Source organism: Delphinapterus leucas, chromosome 2 (genome assembly GCF_059928025.1).
Source record: "Delphinapterus leucas isolate spDelLeu-1000000601 "Yukka" chromosome 2, BTC_Dleu_Yukka2, whole genome shotgun sequence".
NCBI classification, from domain to species: Eukaryota; Metazoa; Chordata; class Mammalia; order Artiodactyla; family Monodontidae; genus Delphinapterus; species Delphinapterus leucas.
The window spans coordinates 93,326,337-93,352,451 of record NC_143130.1 but is presented as its reverse complement, the minus strand read 5'-3'; the positions used below and the strand labels follow the sequence as shown (position 1 = coordinate 93,352,451).

The 26,115-nt window shown below is 39.7% G+C and overlaps 1 long non-coding RNA gene across 1 annotated transcript; it reads left to right on the top strand.

Moving 5' to 3' along the window:
* Window positions 1-1,067: 1,067 nt before the first annotated feature.
* Window positions 1,068-24,299, top strand: LOC111181641 (uncharacterized). Its single transcript, XR_002646550.2, has 2 exons — window positions 1,068-11,511; window positions 23,344-24,299. It is a non-coding gene; the product is annotated as an uncharacterized LOC111181641 (long non-coding RNA).
* The last annotated feature ends 1,816 nt before the right edge of the window (window positions 24,300-26,115 follow it).

The window sequence follows — 26,115 nt, the reverse complement described above, 5'->3', positions numbered from 1 at the left end:
TAATATGTGGTATAGCTGGGATTTGATCCCAAGAGATCTGACTCTAAAACCTGCCTGCCTAACTGATTAAGTACAAAAAAAAGAATTACTAGATAGTGGCAGGGCCATGATTTTTTTTTTTTTAACCACACCAAAGTTTCCATGTCTTAAGTCTAAGGCTCTTTATACTTATCACAAGTTCAGTTATCTATACTGTATATAAATGGCGCATGTATCTACTTCGCTACCGCAAGTTCAGTTCCTCCATTTGGTCATAAAACACTTTAGTTTCAAGAAAATTTTATATTTTAGGCTTCCCTGCTAAATTAGGAGTTAGGGAATGCTAACTTTACAGTTCTGACTGTAGCAGTAGATTTTGCTATGGCTACTGTGGAATAGGCAAGGGTGAAAGTTGAGAAATAAAGCTGGAAATCCGACCACCTGTGTTCTAGTTTTAGTTCTTATTAAGCTGATCATGGGCAAGATACTTAACCTCCCTGTAACTTAGTTTCCTCATTTGTAAAATGGAGATAATATGCATCTACCTTACAGAGAAATTAGCTAATTCTTATAAAGCGTCTATAATAGTGTCTGTGGCACAGTAAGTTTGGAGTGTTAGCTACTATTATCATCATGGAGCTCAGTCCATGGCTATGAATCAGTTTGTTGGACTTCTTTAAAAGTTGGGCCAACACACATGAACATGGAGACAATTTGGAGAGAAAGGGCAGGCTTTCTAATTCTGATTCGTCTCCTATGTAAAGGAAATCTGGGTGCAGCTCTCCTCGCAAGGAAACAAGACCGTACTAAAACCGTCGCCCGCAGAACAGACTGAAAGGTTGGAAGAGGAACAACGAGGCTTGTCCGGACCTTGGCAGGCTGGACACGTCGGTTGGGTGGAAAGAGCTGCCAGTCCTGGGAGGCGCAACCTGGGGACCAATCGCTCTCGGGCTGCGCCTTCAGGGGGCGGGAGAATCGGGACGTCCACGCGCGTTGGGCGGGGCCTCTGGGGCGCTCGCAATTCTGCCTTCAGTCCTGCGTGGGTCGGCGAGCCGCGGTCGGCTGGAGCAAGGTGAGCGCGGGAAAGCAGCGTGTACGGGGTGGTAAAGGAAAGAGGGGGGGCTACGACCGTAGAAAATGGGAAATAGGAAACGATGGGAAAGAAAGAGAGGGTGGGAGTTTGCGAGGGTCCGGATAAATGGGGAGAGGGAGGGAGTGAGGGAGGGATGGGGACCGGGCGGCGAGGTGAGACCAACTGGAAGGGGAAGGGAGAGTGCAGACGGGGCGTTGAAAGGGGAATGGGAAGAGTAGGATAACCCACCTTACAGGATGCCCTAGGAGTTCATTCCGAGTGAGGCAGTAAAGCAAAGCCTGGAAGAGAGCTGTCATATGATCACCAACCTAGCCACACTTTCTGCCTCACTCGGCACGCAAATTACCCGGTGAGTGCAGAAGTGCTGTCTGGCCCTTTAAGACGAGGCTGGTAATGGGACTTTTCCTAGGCTCCTTTAACTGGGACTGCCTTTCTACTCAAAGCTTTGGACTAACAGATCAACAGATTCGACCTCTAAGTCACTGCAGGATTACCCCTCACATCCTCTAGTTTTGAGAAAGGAGCATCTTTTCTTACCTTTTCCTTTACAGGATACCTGACACTTTGACTCCTCCGACACATTCTCTAAAGTATACTCCCCTAAGACAGTTTCTACTGATTTATCTGCCACCTTTCTGAAAACTTTTCTTTCGTTGACTTTTATGTTAGACTCTTTTCTCTACATCCTCCCAGCCCGCCACCGCCTAAGAAACCCATCCTGATCGTGTAGACTTACAGACTGGTAAGGCAGGTTTGGGACTTTTGAGATAATCTAGTGGGGACCTCTCATTTTTTAGGTAAAAACGAAACAAACGAAACAAAATCAAAAACACAAAAATAACAGAGACTCGGAAAGGTGAACGTGACAAGTATTGCGACCTTAGTAAGCACCAGGTGCTGTGCATGTCTTATATGTATTCTTCAAAAACCTGGGCTGTAGGTACTATTGTTCCCTTTTTACAAATAAGGAAACAGGCTGAGCGATTAACTTTCTAATATGTGGTATAGCTGGGATTTGATCCCAAGAGATCTGACTCTAAAACCTGCCTGCCTAACTGATTAAGTACAAAAAAAAGAATTACTAGATAGTGGCAGGGCCATGATTTTTTTTTTTTAACCACACCAAAGTTTCCATGTCTTAAGTCTAAGGCTCTTTATACTTATCACAGGTTCAGTTATCTATACTGTATATAAATGACACATGTATCTACTTCGCTACTGCAAGTTCAGTTCCTCCATTTGGTCACAAAACACTTTAGTTTCAAGAAAATTTTATATCTTAGGCTTCCTTGCTAAATTAGGAGTTAGGGAATGCTGACTTTACAGTTCTGACTGTAGCAGTAGATTTTGCTATGGCTACTGTGAAATAGGCAATTAGGCAAGGGTGAAAGTTGAGAAATAAAGATGGAAATTATTGGAATGACAATTGCTGGCACTTAAGGGTTTAATCTATTAGGTTCCCTTCTACTCAAGGCCCCCAGGTTTTAGGAGTGGCTTAGGCAGGCTTTAAATGTATAAGTGTCCTCTTATACTGTAGCTACTAACTTCTATTTAAATTGAATATCATGAAGCTGGAGTCGTCCATCTTCCTGTTACCATTTTTCCTGCATGTGCAACTCTGACATGATGAGCAGTGCCATGATTTCTGGCATCTCTTGATATCATGCAATAATCTCAAATCCTCATCACCTAGAATTTGTCCTTTTCATACTATTCATTGCCTTTTTATAGTTTATTCTTTTTTCTATTTATAATTAGATAGCTTATTTTTTCAGGAGCAAACATCAGTCATGAAACAGCCATCTACCATGTTAATTCCCAGAAATTGGCATGATATATATATATATATATATATGTCTATATATATGCCATATAGATAAAAAATATATACCTTCTCTCTATATATTAAAAATATATATTTGTTTTAAATTATATAATTTAAGTCCCAGAAATCGGCATTTTATATGTAATTACCATATATGCCGTATTTTAAAATTTATTAATATTATATATTAAAATATATTAATATATATTTAAATATTATAGATGTGTTTTAATTATATAATACTTGAATTAATGTTTATTGTAAAAATTAAAACAAGAGATGTATATAGAGTAAATGAGAAAATCCTTTTTTTTTTACCCTATCCTTGTATCCCACTTATTTTCCTGAAATAATCACTGTTAATAATTTGGTGTATTCCTTATCGTCTATACATTTACATAGCTGTGGGGGGGTGGGTATGTGCATACACATACACACAGGTTTTTAAAAACATAAATGAGACACTGTATCCATCTAGGGTCTCAGTCAGGAGACAGAAACCACACATCAAATAGAGTAAGTTTGACATAGAGAATTATTAACTAGTAATAGGGAATTAACTAAGGGGTGAAGAGAACTCTAAAAGAATTTGATAGCCGATATAGGGAACAGCCACTACCTCCAGGGTTGAGGCAAAGCATTCAAGGAAGGAAAGAATTTGGAAGAGTCCCTCTTTTCCTCCAGGACTGATAATTGGACTATATGGGAGAGTATGTGATGGTTTATGTCACTGGATGACAAAGTTTGCTGAGTTGCTGCCCACTGAAGGGCTGGCATGCAGGAAACTGGATGTGCTGGAATGCCGAATTGGAGGGCTGATGAAACTCACCAGGAAGCCACTATGATTCTGGGAAGCTGCTCACAGGGATGCTGAGGGAACTCAATGGGAAGACACCCACAGGGGAGCTGTTGAAACTTGGTGGTAGGCAAGCACCCAGGCACGGAGAAGCCTACCCTCATCAGAGTTCCTCCGGCGCCCTCTACTGGTAGAGGTTAAAATCATATCAGAGGGCAAAGGAAAAATGCTTACAACGTCCAGGATCACAAAACAGGCAAAGGGTAGATTTGGAGCTAAGGAGCAATAAACTACCTGGCACAGATTCACAACTTACTTTTTTTCACTTAACATCTTAGAGAATTCACCATTTGATATATACAGCTATATCTTGTTCTTTTTAATGATTACATAATATTCCATGTGTCTTAATTTCATTTCTTGATAGCTATTTGGGTTATTTTCAGTTTTTCACTGCTGGGTGAGCATTCTTATACACATCACTTTGTGTATATGGCAACTATATCTTTAGGATTAATTTCTAGAAGTGGAATTGCTGGATCAAAGGATATACATGTTTAAACCTTTATAAATATAATACAAATTGATTTTTCACCAGTTGTGCATGATAATGCTGCTTCAGTCAACCTTTAAAAAAATGGATATCATAAATGTTTTATTTTTTGCCAATCTAATGGGTAGAAATGATGTTTTAATTTGTATTTTCTTGATTCTTAATGAGATTAATCTTTTCATGTTTTTCTCATTCTGCAAGCATTTTTTTTTAAATTACAGAAGTAATTTTTATAATAATTCAGTGTCAAAGTATATAAAGTGAAAATGATAGTGGTTAACGTGTAATGAGCATTAACTATGTGCCAGGCACTATTCTGCGGGCATATTAACTTAAGCACAGTCTGTCAATCATTACCACCTGAGGTAACCGCTGTTGACAGTTGTGTGTGTGGTCTTCTAGACTTTATTCTAGGCTAACACAAACATATGCATTTATAGAACTTGTTCCTTGGGACTTTTCATTTGCTTTGGTTTTACAAAAAATGGAAACTCTTGTGCATATTTTGTTCTACATTATGCTTTTTTCCCACTTAGTTATGTTTTGGACCTCTTTCTAAGCCAATACGTAAAAATCTACCTCACCCTTTTAAATGTCTTCATAATATCTCATTGTATGGAGGTACCATAAATTATCTTTTTCCATTCTGGTAGATATTCACTTTAATTCAATTTTTTTCTTTTGCTAAAAGAATCAGCGCTGCAATAAACGTTTGCATGCATATCTTTATACATTCATTAGGTTAACCTTTCGACACTATTTTCTGAGAATTAAAATGTTAGATTACTGCTTTGTGAATCCTCACATCTTCCAGTTTGTCCACTGTAGTTCAACTCATAGAGCTCCAATGCACATGTACTGTAGTATGTGTATATTACTGTATAGTATATACACAATGTGTAGTTGTAATATAATCAAGGTTTCCTCACAAATTACTTAGATAGATGTAGGTTTTAAAGCTTGAATAGTCTCTGTTCGGTATTCAGTGTCTTCCTATCTTTTATTACGATATCCTGACTGTAGGTCCTGATCCTCAGGGTAATAGTTTTTCTTTTCTAGTCTTCCCTGTATCCACTTTTAAACCATTCTGAGATATCTCTGTCAAATTCCCTTGTTCTCAGAAATGCAGGGTTCTTCTCTATCTCTATGCCCTCTAGGTTTCTTGCCCTTCAGTATCTTAGTGAGTCTTATGATAATCACTCGTCTCACCTATTCCACCAGCATTCCCAGAGCTCTGCCAATGAGAAAATCCTTGCATTTGCTTTTTTGGTGATTATGTACACTCTGCTTCCTTTTTCTGAGCTAAGAATGTTCATATCCATCATCGTTTCCAGGGTGAAATTCTCAGTTTTATAATTCCTTGTTTTGATTTTCTTTGTATCTGTGTCACTGTGCTTTTTTCTATCTTACTCCTAAGGCCTTTTTGGTGGGTCTTTCAGCATCTCCCCCTTTTTTTTTATTGAGGTGAAATTCACATAATAAAATTAACCAGTTTAAAGTATACAGATCAGTGACATTTAGAACATTCACAATATCATTCACTTCTATCAAGTTCCAAAACATTTTCATTAACCCACCCCAAAAAGATAACCCCATACGTGTTAAGCAGTCATTCTTCACTCTTTCTTCCTCCAAGTTCCTGACAGCTCCAGACTGTTTTCTATCTCTATGGATTTACTTATTCTGGGTATTTCACAGAAGTAAAATCATGTGATCTTTTTTGTCTGGCTTAAACTAAGCATAGTGTTTTCGAGGTTCCTCCACGTTGTATCATGTATCAGTGCTTCATTTCTCTTTATGGCTGAGTAAAATTCCATTGTGCGTATGTGTGTACCATAACTTGTTTATCCATTCATCTGTTGACGGACATTTGGACTGTTTCCACTGTTCAGGTTTGTGAATAATACTGCTGTGAACATTCATGTACGTGTACTTGCTTGAGTCCCTGTTTTCAATTCTTCTGTATACGGTATACTTAGGGGTAGAATAGCTGGGTCATATGGTAATCCTATGTTTAACTTTTTGAGGAACCACCAAATTGTTTTTTGCGGCAGGTGCACCATTTTACATTTCCATCAGCAACGCATAAGGGTTCCAATTTCTCCAATCCTTTCCAACACTTATTTTCCACTTTTCAAAAATAGTCATCCTAATGGACTTAAAGTGTTATCTCGTGGTTTTGATTTGCATTTCCTTAATGATTAATGATACTGAGCACCTTTTTATGTGCCTGTTGCCCATTGGTTAATTTTTTTTATTAATTAATTAATTTATTTTTGGCTGCGTTGGATCTTCATTGCTGCGTGCGGACTTTCTCTAGTTGCGGCCAGTAGGGGCTACTCTTCGTTGCGGTGTGTGGGCTTCTCATTGGGGTGGCTTGTCTTTGTTGAGGAGCATGGGCTCTAGGCGTGCAGGCTTCAGTAGCTGGGGCACGCGGACTCGGTAGTTGTGGCTCGCAGGCTCTAGAGCGCAGGCTCTATAGTTGTGCCACATGGGCTTAGTTGCTCCGCAGCATGTGGGATCTTCCCGGACCAGGGCTCGAACCTGTGTCCCCTGCATTAGCAGGCGGATTCTTAACCACTGCGTCACCAGGGAAGTCCCCGTATAATTTGTTTGAAGACATGTCTATTCAAGTTATTTGCCCATTTTTACTTCGGGTTGTTTATCTTTTTGTTGTTGAGTTGTAAGAGTTCTTTATACATTCTGAATACTAGACTCTTTTTTAAAAAAATATTTATTTGGTTGTGCCGGGTCTTAGTTGCAGCAGGTGGGCTCCTTAGTTGAGGCTCAGGGGCTCCTTAGTTGCAGCATGTGGGCTCCTTAGTTGTGGCATGAGAACTCTTATTTGCGGCATGCATGTGGGATCTAGCTCCCTGACCAGGGATCGAACCCAGGCCCCCTGTGTTGGGAGTGTGGAGTCTTAACCACTGTGACACCAGGGAAGTCCCAAGACTTAGTCATGTGATTTGCAAATATTTTCTTTTATTCTATGGGTTGTCTTTCTCATTTTCCTGATAATGTCCTTTGATGAACAAAAGTTTTCAATCTTGATAAAGTCTAATTTATCCATTTTTCTTTTGTTGCTTGTGCTTTTTGTGTCATATTTAACAATCCATTCTGAATCCAAGGTCCTGAAGATTTACCCATATGTATCCTTCTAAGAGTTTTATAGTTTTAGCTCTTATATTTAGGCTATTGATACATTTTGAGTTAATTTTGATATATCATATGAAGTAGGAGTGTGGGTATCCAGTTGTCCCAGCACCATTTATGGAAGAGACTATTCTTGTCGAATAGTCTTGGCATGCTTGTTGAAAATCAATTGGCCATAGATGTATGGGTTTATTTCTGGACTCTCAGTTATACTCCATTGGTCTATATGTCTATCCTTATGCCAGTACACACTGTTCTGGGTTACCATAGCCGTATAGTAAGTTTGGAAATTGGAGAGGGAGTCCTCCAACTTTGTTCTTCTTTCTCAGTATTGTTTTGGCTGATCAAGGTCCTTTGCGTTTCGCTATGAATTTTAGAAGATTGGCTTTTCCATTTCTTTAAAAAACTTCTTCTTCTTCTTCTTTTTTTTTTTAGTATTGTCTCTTCCTCCCTCAATTTATCCTTATAATTGATACCAAAGTTTCCTACGTTATCTTTCTTTTCACACCTTTCTGTTACCATTTCACTACCTAAAGCCTGATGGTAGGTCCTGTTGCATTCTGGATCAAGAATAAGTTTGCTGTAGGCTCCCTCAACTTCTCTTTTATTCCACTCCTGCTGCTTTTTAAAATATATAAATAAGTCCTCAGGTTTAGTTATTAAAATATTTTTTCATCTACTCTGTGTCAAAATGAGTATTTCTTATCATATAAATAGTTCCTCAAATTTTGCTTTATCCATAAAGCCTTCCCAGACTGATAATTGGGGGTGGGAGAAAGCTAATTACCTCTCTTCTCCTAATGCATTTGGACATGAGATTCCTAAGTTGTATTTGCTCCAGTATCATTCCCAACTATGTTCACTCTGGCTTTAACAAAAATGCACTTAAAATCACAGTATTTAGTGTTGGAGGGAACCTTAGGAATGTAATGCAGACCCCTAGTTAAATGTGGTTGAATGAACACATTCATTTATCTCTGCTGCCTATCCAAAGTCTTCTAAAAGGAATAAGTTCAAAATGCATAAACCCACAAGACAAAGAACCTGGGTGAGCAGATGACAGCAACCACATTTTGGAAGAATGGAAACTGACTTAGCAGAGTAGTAATTCACTAAGCTGTTAGTGGCGAAGCCATAACAAGCCAATTTTTAGAACCCCCAGGAAAGATTAGGTGGTGGAGGTACTAGATGTCTCTGAAAGGGGGAGTGTGAGTGAGACAAAAAAAGTAAGAGGCGTAGCTGAGGACAGAGATAGTGTAATGAAAATTAGAATTAAGGGAACCTCAGTATTGGATGGTGACATCTCAGCCCCCTTCTGTAACTCAGCTCTGAGAACGCTGGCAACCAGGCTTGCTCCATGCCCTCCTTGACCCACAGGCAATTGGATAATTCCTCAGTGGGAAAACTTTACAGCCCAAGAGGGGCAAAACCCTGCAGTCTTAATACGATCATCCTGCACTGACCAGCCCGGCCTCCTACCCTGCCTCACCCCCGCTGTCGGTCTCATTGCTCTTCATGGACAGCCAAGGCTCACCCTCAGACAATCCAAGAAAGGCCCAGCATGAAAGACAGACACCAGAAGGAACTCAGAGGACATTGAGGCAATGAAGCTGGTAGGGAAACTTGTTTTAAAAAATTCTATTTTCTGTCCTTGTTGATATCCTTGTCCCCCCAAAGAAAGAAGGCTTTAAAAAGGAGCTTTCAGAAGAAAAAAGGCTCATAAATTGAAGATACTATAGTAGAAGTGAAAATTCAACAGAAAGGAAGGAAAATCAGGTGAGGAGACCCCTGAGAACTGAAACCATCTGTACCCACACAGCTTATTGTTTGCATTTACAAGACTTACTATTCCACTCATCTCAAGTGTAACTTTATTATTACAGGGAACTGTTTCACAAGGCAATGACAGATGTAAATAATTTTGTTTATTCTGGAAAAACCTATTTAAATGCTGAACTTACCAATAGATAGCATCAAGGAACAGTTTACTCCCCTAGACTCTTTGAATCTGCGTCTCAAAATCCTTCCTTGCTGGGACCACCAACACTAAACTGTTATTCTTGTCCAATCCTAATAAGCCCTAGCATTGAAAGACCTGCCCTAAACCAGGTTGCAAAACCTCAGAAATAACTAAGCTTTGCCCTCCCCCCTCCAAGAGGCTAAGACTCCGTCAAGTTAGTGCTGTCTCTTCCTTCAGTAAGAATAAACTCAGCTTTTTTTTTTTAATTTAAAAATTTTTTTTTTATTTTTGGCTGTGCTGGGTCTTTGTTGCTCTGCACAGGCTTTCTCTAGTTGCGCCGAGCGGGGGCTACTCTTCATTGCAGTGGGCAGGCTTCTCATTGCGGTGGCTTTTCGTTGAGGAGCACGGGCTCTAGTCGCACAGGCTTCAGTAGTTGTGGCACGTGGACTCAGTAGTTGTGGCTCGCGGGCTCTAGAGCGCAGGCTCAGTAGTTGTGGCGCACGGGCTTAGTTGCTCCATGACGTGTGGGATCTTCCCGGACCAGGGCTCAAACCTGTGTCTCCTGCATTGGCAGGCGGATTCTTAAGCACTGCGCCACCAGGGAAGTCCCTCACCTTTGTTTTGCCAAAGGTGGTTTTGGAGGTATTTTGGTGGAGCCAGAAATATCGCCTCTAAAAAAGTAGTACAAAAAAAGAGAGGAGGAACATGGGAGAAAAAGGATAAGAAAGTTAAAAGCCAATTCAGGAGACCTAACATCCAAATTATAAGAATTCCCAAAAGAGAAAATGGGAAGAAAAATATCAATGAAATAATTCAAGAAAATGCCCTAGAACTGAAGGACATATGTTTCCAGAATAGAAGCCATGATGGATAAAAGGAGACTCATACCAAGGTTAAAATCATTGTTAAACTTCAGAAAATTTGAGACAATTAGTAGGCAGAGGGAAAAGTTCTTGGTTGCCTGTAGATTAATATTATTGCCCCCAGATGGCAGTAATGCCTCAAAAGGTCTAAGATTGTTTTGTTTTGTTTTGTTTTCTTCATAAAATGTCATCTCTTTCCAAAGCATTAGAAAGAGGCAGGCTCTGTCTGGATTCTTTCAGAGCTCACTCTGATTTTTTTCCTAAAAGACTCTGCTAAAAGGTCACCGTACAATGAAGGAAGGAAGTAAAAAGACAGTTCTCTTTGAGGAATGGCTCATGTGGCTCTGAGGGAAAAAAGACTCTTAAGAGAATGCACTCTGAACCTTACTTGTCTGTGTGGACAGGAGGACTTCTATCATTCATTTATTTTCTCAAGTCTTATTGATGCCTACTGTATGCCAGGTACTGTGCTAGGCACCAGGAATACCCCAGTAAAAAAAAATCAGAAGGAGTCTTTGTCTTCACGGAGCTTACATTCTGAGGGGAGAAATATCCAATACACAAGTTAAATCACATATGTATCTGAGGAGTTTGATAGAGGACAGGGTAGAAGCAAGCACACCAGCTTGGAAGCTAATGCAGTTGTCTGGGTGGGAGATATGCATGACTTGGGTTACAGTACTGGTAGGGGAGAGAAAAGTAAGCAAATTTAAGATGTACTGGAGGGTAGAGTTGACAGGACTTGGTCATGGTCTGGACTCATTGTCTAGAGCAGATGCGTTAACGTGTCCAGATAGAGCAAGTGGCTGGGTGGGTGGGTTGCCATTTTCTCAGGTGCAGAAAGCATGGAGAGAAAGAGGTTTTGGAGGAGGGGATGGTGGTTAGAATCAAGAATTCAGTGAGGAATATTAATTAAGTTAGTCTTTCTCCCCAGGCATTAGGTTCTGGTAGATGTCACTGATCCAGGCTAAGATGAGGTTTGCTTTGATTACTGTCCAAACAGGATGGCTTGGTCTGGCATATTTGTTTTAAATTGGCTCACAGTTAGTGTTCATTAAGTTAAAAATTGCTTTAACTCAGTCTCCCACGGAGCAAGAGCAAAATCAGCTAAAATTTGCAGTGTTTTTTTCCTGAGGTCTGCATTTGAGAGTTAAAGAGCATGCCAGAGCACCTTTCACATTTTATTTTTTTGTACTCTGTTCAGGAATGGCACACAATCTCAAAGACAAGAAACTTCTAGAAAATGCAAGACCAGTTGTGTTGGTGGATCCCTGTGTTAGTATTTACAGGTAAGATCCTGAGTGTGATTCTGAGATGTCAGAGATGAAAACGTCTTCCGTTGACTCTGAGGATAGAGACCTTTGCCTTATTTTGTCCCCAATGTAGTACCTGATACAAATGTACTCAGTAAGTATGTATTGAATTGAAGCCACTCCATCTGGATTTTTTTCCAAGCCTCCAGACCCAAGTTAAACTCTCCATAGGACTTGAAACAGCTCATATTACCTGTTTCCCAAAAAGCTGTTACATGGGAGGAGGTGCCTCTCCAGACTCATCATGGCTTAGGACCACATCACCCGGTGTGTTAGGAAAAGACACACCTCCTTCCTTGTTCCTATAACCCCCCTCCATGGGAATATTTTGCCACCATCAACACAGTGTTAAGACAGAATTTTAAAATCAACTTAGCCCTGAACATCTGTGTTATCATTTGTAACCTGGAGGTTGAGTAGTTCTGTACTGTGCCCGTAGTCAACAGTTAGTTACCTCAGTCACCTTCTTTGATTCCCTCCTTGCATTCTCTTTACACCTTTGGATTGTGCTTTTCTGAGGGTCAGAATTGTATATTTTATTTTTATATTTTTATTTTTAATTAATTTTTTTGGAGTGTAGTTGATTTACAGTGTTGTGTTATTTTCTGCTGTATGGCGAAGTGAATCAGTTATACATCTATCCACTCTTTTCTATATTCTATTCCCATATGGGTAGAATCGTATCTTTTTAAACTTTATGCTTTCATACAATTTAGAACAGTGCTTTGTAGACCTGTGGGTGTGAAGGAGTGGCTTAGGAGAGCTTTAGCTTCCCCCCACCAATTTGCATCAAACCCACAGCTGCCCTCCAGAATCAGAATTCATATGTAAGAAGAAAAAAGTTTGTAAATTATAAATAAGAGCATCTTTAGAAAACACGTTATTTTTATTGTTGTGTAATATGCATTCGAAGTAAAAAAGGTGTGCTAACTACCCAGAAGCAGCAGTCAGTTAATACAAGTCCTCCAGTCTTCCCTTCCAGCCAGATAGCTACCCCTGTTTCCCAGCTAAAAAAATCTGACACTCCCACTGCTCAAGAGATTTATTAACAGCTGTTGTTTAAGAGAGGGAGCCAATGCCTGGCAGAGCATTCCCCTGTGAGCTGTCTCTCTCTCTGGGCTTTTCTTCTCCCTCTCCCATTAGGTTATGTTGTTTTTGTGCTGTGGACTGTATTCTGGATTTTCAGGAGTCCTTATTTATCTGTATATGTGTGATTCTTGTTTTCCTGATCCAAAGCTTTTTATGTAATACACTTTTGGGGGAAGTGACATGTCTAAAGTCCTGTGAAAACTCCCCTTGAATGTCTGCCTGAAATGGTAAGGAAAAAGTTCCGCTGTTTCTGGAAGGCAGACTTTGTTATAAGTTCTTTCAAAGCAACGCAGATGTGGGATATTTAAACAAAGTGAAATTCTGGGAAGCTTTTTGTGTAGCAGATTTGGGGAGGGTAGTCTGGAAACATCATACTTACAGTTACACCTCAACCTAAATAATAAAATGTGTAAAGTAGTTTTCCTGTATATTATTTTCTCCCAATTCAGAAGACTATTCTGAGGCTCAAGTTTTTCTCATAAAAATGATAACTGCTCGATAGACAGTATAATCAGTCAAAAAAACAAAATTAGAGGTTTAAATATTGAAAAGGAGGTGGCAAAATTATCATTAGTTGCAGATGACATTATAACGTACCTGGAAAACCTAAGGGAATCAACTTAAAAGTTACTAGAAATAATAGGAACATTCAATAAGGTAGCCATTACAAAGTAAATGTACAAAAATCAGTAATAGTCTTATATTCCAACCAAAACCATCTCAAAACTATCATAGGTAAAATTATAATCACAAACCAAAACTATAATAACAGCAAACTCCTAACAGGAAGTATGCATGACCTAGATGAAGAAAAATATAAAACTTAATAGAGGATATAAAAAGGCTTGCTGAGAACACTCCATACTATAAATATATCCATTTCCCTTGCATTAATCTGTAGATTTAATGAAATCTCAACAAAAACTATAACTGATTGCTTTTTTTGGACCATGACTTGATTTTCAGTTTCACTGAAAGAGTGACTGTGAAATTGATCAGCCAAAAAAAAAAAAAGTGTTGTATGGGAAGACTTAGCTCTGGTAGCCAACCTATAAGACAGACCCCAGTGATCACTGTCTGCCTCTTGGCTTTCACACCCTTGTGTAGTCCCCTCCTATGTTGTACCAGGGTAGGGCTGCCAGATAAAATATAGAATTCTCAGTTAAATTTGAACTTCAGACAAACAATGCATAATTTTTAAATGTTGCACAGGGCATACTTACATAGGCATACCTTGTTTTATTGTGCTTTGCTTTATTGTACTTCACAGATACTGTGTTTTTTACAAATTAAAGGTTTGTGATAACACTGTGTTGAGCAGTCCTGTTGGTGCCATTTTTCCAAGAGCATTTGCTCATATTGTGTTTCTGTGTCACATTTTGGTAATTCTCACAGTATTTCAAACTTTTTCATTTTTATTATACCTGTTATGGTGATCTGTGATCAGTGATCTTTGATGTTACTATTATAATTGTTTTGGGGCACCACAAGCTGCACTTATATAAGATGGCAAACTTAGTTGATAAATGTGTGTGTTCTGACTGCTCTACCCCATCTCTCTCTCTGTCTCCTTGGGCCTCCCTATTCCCTGAGTCACAACAATATTGAAATTAGGCCAATCGATAACCCTACAATGGCCTCTGAGTGTTCAAGTGAATGGAAGAGTTGCACATCTCTCACTTTAAATCCAAGGCTGGAAATGATTGAGCTTAGTGAGGCAACCAGTCAAAAGCCCAGATAGACTTGAAAGCTAGGCCTCTTGCACCAAACAGTGAGCTAAGTTATGAATGCAAAGGAAAAGTTCTTGAAGGAAATTAAAAGTGTTACTGTAGTGAATACACAAATGATAAGAAAGCAAAACAGCCTAACTGATGATAGGGAGAAAGTTTTATTGGTCCAGATAGAAGATCAAACCAGCCACAACATTCCCTTCAGCCAAAGCCTAATCCAGAGCAAGGCCCTAACGCTGTTCAATTCTGTGAAGGCTGAGAGAGTGAGGAAGCTACAGAAGAAAAGTTTGAAGCCAGTCAAGGTTGGTTCATGAGGTTTAAGGAAAGCTGTCTCCATAACATAAAAGTGCAAGGTGAAGCAGCAAGGGCTGATGTAGAAGCTGCAGCAAGTTATCCAGAAGACCTAGCTAAGATAATTAATGAAGGTGGCTACACTAAGCAACAGAGTTCAGTGTAGATGAAACAGCTTTATATTGGAAGAAGATGCCCTCTATGACTTTCATAGCTAGAGAGGAGAAGTCAATATCTGGTTTCAGAGATTCAAAGGACAAGCTGATTCTCTTGTTAGGGGCTAATACAGCTGGTGACTTTAAGTTAAAGCCAATACTCATTTACCATTCTGAAAATCCCAGGGCCCTTAAGAATTATGCTAAATCTACTCTGCCTGTGCTGTGTAAATGGAACAACAAAGCCTGGATGACATCACATCAGTTGACCACATGGTTTACTGAATATTTTGAGCCCACTGTTGAGACCTACTGCTCAGAAAAAAAGATTCATTTCAAAATATTACTCTTATTGACAATGGACCCAGTCACCCAAGAGCTCTGATGGAGTTGTACAATGAGATTCATGTGTTTTTTTTGTTTTTTGTTTTGGCTGCGCTGAGTGGCATGCGGGATCTTAGTTCCCTGACCAGGGATCAAACCCGTGCCCACTGTATTGGGAGCTCTGAGTCTTAACCAGTGGACCACGAGGGAAGTCCCTCATGTTGTTTTCATGCCTGCTAGCATAACATCCATTCTGCTGCCCATGGATCAAGGAGTAATTAACAGTTTCAAGTCTTATTATTTAAGAAACACATTTTGTAAGGTTATAGCTGCCATAGATAGTGATTCCTCTGATGGATCTGGGTAAACTAAATAGAAAGCTTTCTGGAAAGGATTCACCATTCTGGATGTCATTAAGAACATTTGTGGAGACACTGCTTTGGGAAAGATCACCAGGTGTTCTCCTTACTAGCTGCAAGTAATAAATCAATCTTTCCTTCTCCCGAAAGGAAAAAAAAAAAAAAAAAAGAACTTTCATGATTCATGATTTCATATATCAGTATCCATAGGAGTTTGGAAGAAGTTGATTCCAACCCTCATGGATGACTTTGAGGAGTTAAAGGCTTCAGCAGATGTGGTAGCAAGAAATAGCAAGAGAACTAGAATTAGAAGTGGAGCCTGAAGGTGTGACTGAATTGCTGCCATCTCATGATAAAACTTGAGTGGATGAAGAGTTGTTTCTTATGGATGAACAAAGGAAGTGATTTCTTGAGATGAAATCTACTCCTGGTAAAGATGCTGTGAAGATTGTTGAAATGACCACAGAGGATTTAGAATACAGTAAGTTCCCTAAGTACGAACCTTCAAGTTGTGAACTTTCAAAGATGCGAACGTGAATTTGCATGTCCAATCATGTAAGTAAGTTCATGTGTCTGGCGTACATTGTCACGTGCATGCATCCTCTACAAGTGGTTGTGCTTTTGTGTACTTTACAGTACTGTATAGAGTACAGTAGTACAATATCTTTATTTCAAGCCCAGGATGTCCGGAAACAAGCGTAAAAGCAGTGGTGATGTAGCTGGTACTGCTAAGAAACATCAAGCGATAACGATGTAAACAAACTGAAAATAATTGAGAGAGTGGAGAGAGGCAAAAAGATGGTAGCTGCCACTCATTATTATAACATGAATCGTTCCACCATTGGCACAGTTCTAAAGAACAAGGACAAGATCATGGAACATGTGAAGTCTGCTGTGCCGATGATGTTGACAATAATATTGAAGAAGTGTGGACAAGAGACGGAGGAGATGGAGAAGCTTCTCAGTGTGTGGATGCAGGATCAGCATCAGCATTGAGTCCTGCTCAGCTTAATGCTGATTCAAGAGAAAGCTAAAAGCCTTTATGAAGACTTGAAGAAGAAGCACAGCAAATAATCAGAGAGCGCATCTTTTCATGCCAGCCGTGGCAGGTTTCATTGGTTCAAGGCTAGAGCCAGCCTTCACAATGTAAAGGTAAATGGCGAGAAACTGGGGAGGTCAAGATGGAGGAGTAGGAGGGCGTGGAGTTTGCATCTCCTCACAACTAGGGCACCTACCAGGTGCTGGTGGGGGACCTCGGACACCTAAGGGGTCGGGAGGAACCCCCGAGCGACCGGGTAGGATGTCGGGGGGGAGAAGTGGGGAGGAGAAGTGGAGGCGGGACAGGACCTGTGCCCCTGAGGGGCGGCTGTGGGAGGGGAGGGGTTCCCACGCTCGGGAGGGGCCCACCCACAGTGAGATCAGTGGAAATGGAAAGAGACCCCTGAGGGATAGGAGGGAATGGGCCAGCATTTCCCCCACCCATTTGGGCCCCAGGGAGCCTGCTGAGGTCCTGATCTGCGCTCTGAAGCCCCCTCTGGCCGCACCCCATGCCAAAGCCCTGCTTCCGCCAAAGCCCTGCCCCACATGGCCAAGGCATTTTCTGGCTTTTTTTTTTTTTTTTTTGCTGTTGTGGTTCTGTTTTACCTTGCTGTTGTTTCACTTATATTTTTATTTTTTCTAATAATTTTTTTTATTTTTCTAATTTTATTTTATTTTTTATTCTTTGTTATTGTTCTGCCCCCCCACTTTTTGTTTTGGTCAAACCAAGCAGCTTGCAGGATCTTGGCTCCCAGACTGGGGGTTGGGCCTGAGGTCCTGTGGTGGGAGGGCCGAGTCCAAACCACTGGACTAACAGAGAACTTCAGACCCCAGGGAATATTAATCGGGGTGAGGTCTCCTGGAGGTCCTCATCTTGGAACAAAGACCTGGCTCTACCCAACTGCCTGCAAACCCCAATGCTGGACACCTGAGGCCAAACAGTCGCTAAGACAGGAACACAGCCCCACCCATCAAAAAAACAATGAAGTGACAAAAATGTATGTTACAGATGAAGGAGCAAGGTAAAAACCTAGAAGACCAAATAAATGAAGAGGAAATAGGCAACCTACCTGAAAAAGAATTCAGAGTAATGGTAGTAAAGCTGATCCAAAATCTCAGAAATAGAATGGAGGCATGGATCGAGAAAATACAAGAAATGTTTAACAAAGACCTAGAAGAACTACTGAACAAACAGTGATGAACAACGCAATAACTGAAATGAAAAATACTCTAGAAGGAATCAATAGCAGAATAACTGAGACAGAACAACGAATAAGTGAGCTGGAAGATAGAACGGTGGAAATAACTGCTGAGGAGCAGAATGAAGAAAAAAGAATGGAAAGAATTGAGGACAGTCTCAGACACCTCTGGGACAACATTAAATGCACCAACACTCGAATTATAGGGGTCCCAGAAGAAGAAGAGAAAGAGAAACGGTCTGAAAAAATATTTGAAGAGATTATAGTCGAAAACTTCCCTAACATGGGAAAGGAAATAGCCACCCAAGTCCAGGAATCACAGAGAGTCCCATACAGGATAAACCCTAGGAGAAACACACCAAGACACACATATTAATCAAACTAACAAAAATTAAATTCAAAGAAAAAAATTAAAAGCAGCAAGGGAAAAGCAACAAATAACATACAAGGGAATCCCCATAGGTTATTGCTGATTTTTCAACAGAAACTCTGCAGGCTAGAAGGGAGTGGCAGGATATATTTAAAGTGATGAAAGGGAAAAACCTACAACCAAGGTTACTCTACCCAGCAAGGATCTCATTCAGATTTGATGGAGAAATCAAAGCTTTACAGACAAGCAAAAGCTAAGAGAATTCAGCACCACCAAACCAGCTTTGTAGCAAATGCTAAAGGAACTTCTCTAAGCAGGAAACACAAAAGAAGAAAAAGGCAGGGACTTCCCTGGTGGTCCAGTTGTTAAGAAACCGCCTTCCAATGCAGGGGATGCAGGTTTGGGCCCTGGTTGGGGAACTAAGATCCCACATGCTGCAGAGCAACTAAGCCAGCATGCTTTGGAGCCTGTGCACCGCAACTAGAGAGAAGCCTGCACACTGCAACGAAGAGCCTGCGTGCCACAACTGAAGACCCAATGCAGCCAGATAAATAAAATAAATATATATATAGATAGATAGATAATATTAAAAAAAGACCCACAAAAACAAACCCAAAACAAGAAAATGGTAATAGGAACATACATATCAATAATTACCTTGAATGTAAATGGATTGAATGCTCCCACCAAAAGACACAGACTGGCTGAATGGATACAAAAACAAGACCCATATATATACTGTCTACAAGAGACCCACTTCAGACCTAGGGGCACATACAGACTGAAAGTGAGGGGAAGGAAAAAGATATTCCATGCAAATGGAAATCAAAAGGAAGCTGGAGTAGCAATACTCATATCAGATAAAATAGACTTTAAAATAAAGACTGTTACAAGAGATAAGGAAGGACACCACATAATGATCTTGGGTTAATCAAGGGACCAACCCAAGAAAAAGATATAACAATTATAAATATTTATGCACTCAACATAGGAGCACTTCAGTACATAAGGCAAATGCTAACAGCCATAAAAGGGGAAATTGACAGTAACACAATAATAGTGGGGGACTTTAACACCCCACTTACACCAATGGACAGATCATCCAGACAGAAAATAAATAAGGATACACAAACTTTAAATGACACAATAGACCAGATAGATTTAACTGATATTTACAGGGCATTCCACCCAAAAGCAGCACAATACAGTTTCTTCTCAAGTGCTCACAGAGCATTCTCCAGGATAGATCACATCTTGGGTCACAAATCAAGCCTTGGAAAATTTAAGAAAACTGAAATTGTATCAAGCATCTTTTCCGACCACAGTGCTATGAGATTAGAAATCAATTACAGGAAAAAAAACCCTGTAAAAAACACAAATACATGGAGTATAAACAGTGCGCTGCTAAATAACCAAGAGATCACTGAAGAAATCAAAGAGGAAATTAAAAAAAGTGCATAGAAACACACATGAAAATGAAAACTCGATGACCCAAAACCTATGGGGTGCAGTAAAAGCAGTTCTAACAGGGAAGTTTATAGCAATTCAATCTCACCTCAAGAAACAAGAAAAATCTCAAATAAACAATCTAACCTTACACCTAAAGGAACTAGAGAAAGAAGAACAAACAAAACCCAAAGTTAGCAGAAGGAAAGAAATCATAAAGATCAGAGCGGAGATAAATGAAATAGAAACAAAGAAAACAGTAGCAAAGATCAATAAAACTAAAAGCTGGTTCTTTGAGAAAATAAACAAAATTGATAAACCATTAGTCAGACTCATCAAGAAAAAAATGGAGAGGACTCAAATCAATAAAATTAGAAATGGAAAAGGAGAAGTTACAACAGACACTGCAGAAATACAAGGCATCCTAAGAGACTACTAGAAGCAAATCTATGCCAATAAAATGGACAACCTGGAAGAAATGGACAAATTCTTAGAAAGGTATAACCTTCCAAGACTGAACCAGGAAGGAATAGAAAATATGAACAGACCAATCACAAGTAATGAAACTGACACTATAATTAAAAATCTTCCAACAAACAAAAGTCCAGGACCAGATGGCTTCACAGGTGAATTCCATCAAACATTTAGAGAAGAGCTAACACCCATCCTTCTCAAACTCTTCCAAAATATTGCAGAGGAAGGAACACCCCCAAACTCATTCTATGAGGCCACCATCACCCTGATACCAAAACCAGACAAAGATACTATAAAAAAAGAAAATTACAGACCAATATCACTGATGAATATAGATGCAAAAATCCTCAACAAAATACTAGCAAACAGAATCCAACAACACATTAAAAGGATCATACACCATGATCAAGTGGGATTTATCCCAGGGATGCAAGGATTCTTCAATATATGCAAATCAATCAATGTGATACACCATATTAACAAATTGAAGAATAAAAACCATATGATCATCTTGATAGATGCAGAAAAAGCTTCTGACAAAATTTAACACCCATTTATGATAAAAACTCTCCAGAAAGTGGGATAGAGGGAACCTACTGCAACATAATAAAGGCCATATACGACAAACCCACAGCAAACATCATTCTCAATGGTGAAAAACTGAAAGCATTTCCTCTAAGATCAGGAACAAGACAAGTATGTCCACTCTCACCACCATTATTCAACATAGTTTTGGAAGTCCTAGCCACGGCAATCAGAGAAGAAAAAGAAATAAAAGGAATACAAATTGGAAAAGAAGAAGTAAAACTGTCACTGTTTGCAGATGACATGATGCTCTACATAGAGAATCCTAAGGATGCCACCAGAAAACTACTAGAGCTAATCAATGAATTTGGTAAAGTTGCAGGATACAAAATTAATGCACAGAAATCTCTTGCATTCCTCTACACTAATGATGAAAAATCTGAAAGAGAAATTAAGGAAGCACTCTCATTTACCATTGCAACAAAAAGAATAAAATACCTCGGAATAAACCTACCTAGGGAGACAAAAGACCTGTATGCAGAAAACTATAAGACATTGATGAAAGAGATTAAAGATCATACCAACAGATGGAGAGATATACCATGTTCTTGGATTGGAAGAGTCAATATTGTGAAAATGACTATACTACCCAAAGCAATCTACAGATTCAATGCCATCCCTATCAAATTGCCAATGGCGTTTTTTACAGAACTAGAACAAAAAATCTTAAAATTTGTATGGGGACACAAAAGACCCTGAAGAGCCAAAGCAGTCTTGAGGGAAAAAAAACAGAGCTGGAGGAATCAGGCTCCTGGACTTCAGACTATACTACAAAGCTACAGTAATCAAGACAACATGGTACTGGCACAAAAACAGAAATATAGATCAATGGAACAGGATAGAAAGCCCAGAGATAAACCCATGCACCTATGGTCACCTAATCTATGACAAAGGAGGCAAGGATATACAATGGAGAAAAGACAGTCTCTTCAATAAGTGGTGCTGGGAAAACTGGACAGCTACATGTAAAAGAATGAAATTAGAACACTCCTACCACCATACACAAAAATAAACTCAAAATGTGTTAAAGACGTAAATGTAAGACCAGACACTCTAAAACTCTTAGAGGGAAACAGAGGAAGAACACTCTTTGACATAAATCACAGCAAGATCTTTTTTGACCCACCTCCTAGAGTAATGGAAATAAAAACAAAAATAAACAAATGGGACCTAATGAAACGTAAAACGTTTTGCACAGCAAAGGAAACTATAAACAAGATGAAAAGACAACCCTCAGAATGGGAGAAAATATTTGCAAACAAATCAATGGACAAAGGATTAATCTCCAAAATATATTATCAGCTCATGCAGTTCAATATCAAAAAAACAAACAACCCAATTCAAAACTGGGCAGAAGAACTAAATAGACATTTCTCCAAAGAAGACATACAGATGGCCAGGAAGCACATGAAAAGCTGCTCAGCATCACTAATTATTAGAGAAATGCAAATCAAAACTACAATGAGGCATCACCTCACACTGGTCAGAATGGCCATCATCAAAAATCTACCAACAGTAAATGCTGGAGAGGGTGTGGAGAAAAGGGAACCCTCTTGCACTGTTGGTGGGAATGTAAATTGATACAGCCACTATGGAGAACAGTATGGCGGTTCCTTAAAAAACTAAAAATAGAATTACCATATGACTCAGCAATCCCACAACTGGGCATATACCCTGAGAAAACCATAATTCAAAAAGACACATGCACCCCAATGTTCACTGCAGCACTATTTACAAAAGCCAGGTCATGGAAGCAACCTAAATGCCCATTGACAGATGAATGGATAGAGAAGATGTGGCACGTATATACAATGGAATATTACTCACCCTTAAAAAGAAACGAAATTGAGCTATTTGTAATGAGGTGGATAGACCTAGAGACTGTCATACAGAGTGAAGTAAGTCAGAAAGGGAAAAACAAATATCGTATATTACTGCATATATGTGGGATCTAGAAAAATAGTACAGATGAACCTATTTCCAGGACAGGAATAGAGATGCAGATGTAGAGAAAGGACGTGTGGACACAGGGCGGGAAGGAGAGGGTGAGATGAATTGGGAGATTAGGTTTGACATAAATACACTACTGTGTGTAAAATAGATAGCAGTGGGAACCTGCTATAAAGCACAGGGAGCTCAGTTTGGTGCTCTGTGATGACCTAGCTGGGTGGGATGGGGGTGGGGATTGGAGGGAGGTCCAAGAGGGAGGGGATATATGTATACATATAGCTGACTCACTTCGTTATACAGCAGAAACTAACACAACATTGTAAAGCAATTTTACCCCAATAAAAAAAAAAAGTATGTGGTGAAGTAGCGAATGCAGGTATGGTAGCTGCCCAGGAATTTCCTGAAACACTTTGCGAAATTATTGATGAAGGCACAGGTTTTCATTGTAGATGAGTCAGGACTGTACTGGAAGAGGATGCCAGACCAAAGTTATATCAGTAAGGAGGAAAAGTGGTTGCCCCGCTATAAAGCAGCAAAGGATAGGCTAACTCTGTTGTTTGGTGGCAATGCTTCTGGTGATATGAAGCTGAAGCCTCTCTTAGTTTATCATTCAGAGAACCCAAGAGCCCTTAAAAACATAGCCAAGGGCTCTCTTCCTGTTGTGTGGAAGAGTAACCCCAAAGCCTGGGTTACACAGGCCATTTTCCAGCACTGGTTTTTCCACCACTTTATCCCAGAGGTAGAGGAATATTGCTTGGAGAAGGACGTCCCATTCAACATTCTTTTGCTGCTCAACAGTGCTCTGGGCCACCCCCATTCATGGATGACTTTCATCCCAACGTCAAAGTAGTGCATCTGCCATCGAATACTGTGTCATTCATCCAACCTATGGACCAGGGAGTTATAGTGACTTTCAGGAAATATTATTTACATAATACTTTTCGTCAGGCGGTAAAGGCAAGTGACGAATCAGAAACAACCTTGCGACAATTTTGGAAGGACTATAACATCTACAAGGCCATAAAAACCATTGATTTTGCTTGGCGTGAGGTTATGGCCGTCACCATGAATGGGGTTTGGAAGAACCTTTGTTCATGATTTTCGTGTATTTGAGAAGGTGGATGAGGAGTCCAAAGAGCTCTTCAGCAACTTAGTGACCCTCAGAGAGAAGGTGGAGCTAGATCTGCAAGAGGACGACTTCATTGAACTCCTGGCTGTGCAACATGGAGAGCATACTAGTGAAGATCTGATGGAATTGGAGGCCCAGAGAAAGGACGAAGAGAGACAAGAGGAGGAAGAAGTAACTGAAGAACTGAAGAGATTCATGACGCAGGAAATATCAAGGTGATTTTTTTTATTTGAGGAGGCACTGTTAGTTTTTGAGGCACAGGACCCGAACATAGAATGGTACACGAAGGTTGCAGCGGCCATTCAGAATGCAATCCAGTGCTACCGTGTCATTTCTGACAAGAAAAAAAGAGCTACTACTCAGACATCACTGGATCGTTCTTTCAAGAGGATAGATAGAATTGAATCCAGCGAGCAACCAGAACCTGTGCTGACAGTGTCGGGCGTGAGTGAAATTGCATCTTGCCCTCCGTCTCCTATTGCTGGTGATCCCACCACCTCTCCCTCCTCCAGTCAGTAACTCTTCTCGCCTGTTCACTCGATGCCAGCCCCTGTATGCCAGCTGTTGTACTATACTACTGTACTTTTCAAGGTACTGTACTGTAAGATTAAAAATGTCTTCTTTATTTTTCGTGTTTGTTTTTTATGTATTATTTGTGTGAAAAGTATTATAAACCTATTACAGTCCAGTACTATATAGCCAATTGTGTTAGTTGGGTACCTAGGCTAACTTTGTTGGACTTAACGAACAAATTGGACTTACGAACGCACTCTCGGAACAGAACTCATTCGTATGTAGGGGACTTACTGTATTACATAAAGTTAGTTGATAAAGCAGTGCCAGGGTTTAAGAGGATTGACTCTAATTTTGAAAGAAGTTCTGTGGGTAAAATGCTATCCAACAGTATTTTTTAATTAAGGTATGTGCATTGTCTTTTCAGACATAATGCTGTTGCACACTTACTAGACTACATTATAGTGTAAACATAACTTATACGTGCACTAGGAAACCGAAAAATTCATGTGACTCACTTTATTGCGATATACTAAATTTTGATGTTTATCTGAAAATTATATTTAACTGAGAATGCTATACTTTTTAAAATCTGGAACACTATTAATTTACAAATTAATTGGTCTGTGTGACCCATAACATATGACAGAGGTAAGGATATGTCAGCTTCAAGATTAGGTTATAAAAGACAGGCTTCTGCCTTGGACATCCCCCCATCCCCTGGTCTCTCACCCTGGAGGATACAAGCTGCCATATTGTGAGCAGCCCTGTGGAAAGACCTATGTGGCAAGGAACTAAAACCTCTGGCCAGCATCAAGTGAGGAACCAATCCCTGTCAACAACAACAATGTGGGTGACCTTAGAAGTGGCTCCTTCAGCCCAGTCAAGCCTTGAGATGACTTCAGCCCCATCCTACACCTGGATAGCCACCTTGTGAGACTCTGAGGCAGAACCACCCATCTAAGCTGCCCCCAGATTCCTTACAATTGTGTGAGGTAATGTTGTTTTATGATGCTGAATTTCAGGGGTTACTTGTTATGCAACAATAGATAATTAATACACTGACCCAATTGGATATTTAATCATGAAGCTATAATGCTTGAAACAATTTGGTATGTTATGCCAAGAAATCTACACTTCAGTGGAATAGTGTTGGGAGTCTAAAAATAGAATGTGTATATGGGAATTTTGTAAATGATACAGGCATTATTTCAAATCAATGTGGAAAAGATTAATTAGTAAATAAATTATGTTAGGATAGTTGCCTAGCCATTTAGAACCTTGCCAAAAATAAAGATGATCTCCTGTCTCTGGACAAGGGTTTTAAATGAAATGAAATGGAAATTTTAGGATATTAAAAAAGCAAAAAACATTCAAACATTTTAAAAATTTTCCCTTTATTCTCTAAGACATTTCTAAGCAAAATTTTTGTCTTATTTGCATTGCATTTCGTCTCCTGACAAAGATGAGACTATCTCAAATATTTGTGTAGTCCAGGGCCACCCAAGCTGACATGGCTTGCGTGGTCCTAGAGCTGGACAGTGTTTGCTGGACAACCTACAGCCCAACTTCCCGCGCAGTATTGAGTGACAGCTTCAAGGAAGAGGGCAATGGGTTCTGATCCCTTTAATACCTCCACCAAGCAAATACTGTGGGCGCTTGGTGACAGTGTGTACTTTTATTCCTCACTTGCGGCAGTTTCAACATTGACATTCACACAACTTTGTAGCCTCATTCAAAGTACTAAGGGGCAAGTCTCTCTCAACTTTCTAATAGAAACATTAAATAGCAAGTGAGCATTAACAAAGAAAGATGTATGACTTCTCATGGACATTCTGCAAAACTGCATGTACTTTTTCCTTATTGATATATATGTATTTACTTTCTTAGAAAGGTCACACAAATCCTGGTAAAAATTACTTCATGAT